This window comes from Triticum urartu, unplaced genomic scaffold (assembly GCF_003073215.2).
Source record: "Triticum urartu cultivar G1812 unplaced genomic scaffold, Tu2.1 TuUngrouped_contig_5821, whole genome shotgun sequence".
Lineage (NCBI taxonomy): Eukaryota > Viridiplantae > Streptophyta > Magnoliopsida > Poales > Poaceae > Triticum > Triticum urartu.
This window is the reverse complement of record NW_024116528.1, coordinates 1-1,121: the sequence shown is the minus strand read 5'-3', so window position 1 is coordinate 1,121 and position 1,121 is coordinate 1.

Genomic DNA, 1,121 nt, shown 5'->3' with positions numbered 1-1,121 from the left:
CTTGGATAATTGATTCAGGGGCCACAAATCACATGACAGGCTCATCTAAGAACTTTTCATCATATACCCCTTGTTCTCGAAGGGATAGGGTACGCATAGCTGATGGATCCTTAGCTCCGATAATGGGTTATGGGAACGTTAATTGTACTCCATCTCTGTCCTTAAGCCCAGTCTTGCATGCCCCAAATTTGCCAGTGGACCTCTTGTCAGTTAGTTCAATTACAAACTCACGTAATTGCAAGGCATCCTTCGACCCTCACTCATGTACATTTCAGGATCTGAAGACAAGAAGAAATCTTGGGACTGGAATTGAGCACGACAACCTCTACTACCTTACCAATGCCTCATCTCCATCTCCATATGCCCTCAGTATGATGAATAGCTTGACCACTGATGAATTCCTACTGATGCATTATAGACTAGGGCATCTGTCATTCCAAGCCCTTGGTCGCATGTTTCCATCTCAAGTTAAAAATTATTGTAAGGAGAAGCTTTTGTGTGATGTGTGTGAACTGGCTAAACACACTAGAACCAATTATCCTAGTAGTAATGAGAGAAGTAAGATACCTTTTGATGTGGTGCATTCAGATGTATGGGGTCCATCAGTTGTAACGGCCCTCACAGGGGATAGATATTATGTGACCTTCATTGATGGTTTTAGTAGGTGCACATGGTTGTACCTCCTAAAGCATAAATCTGAAGTTCTCCCTGCATTCAAAGATTTTTTTTAATATGGTGCGTAACCAGTTTGGCATGAATGTGAAAATATTACGCTCCGATAATGGTACCGAATATATCAATGGTAAATTTAGTAATTTCTTGTCTTCTTATGGTATTATACATCAAACAACTTGTGTGAATACTGCAGAACAAAATGGGGTGGCAGAGAGAAAGAATAGACATCTACTGGAAGTTGCTCGAGCTCTCATGTTTATGATGAATGTGCCAAAATTCCTTTGGGGAGAAGCGGTCAAAACTGCTGCCTATCTAATAAACGGTATGCCTTCTAGAGTTCTGGGCCATAAGACTCCTATTGAATGTTTGTATGGCTCTAACTCATTTATTGTGCCACCAAAAATATTTGGATGTACCTGTTTTGTTCATGATTACAGGAGTTCAGC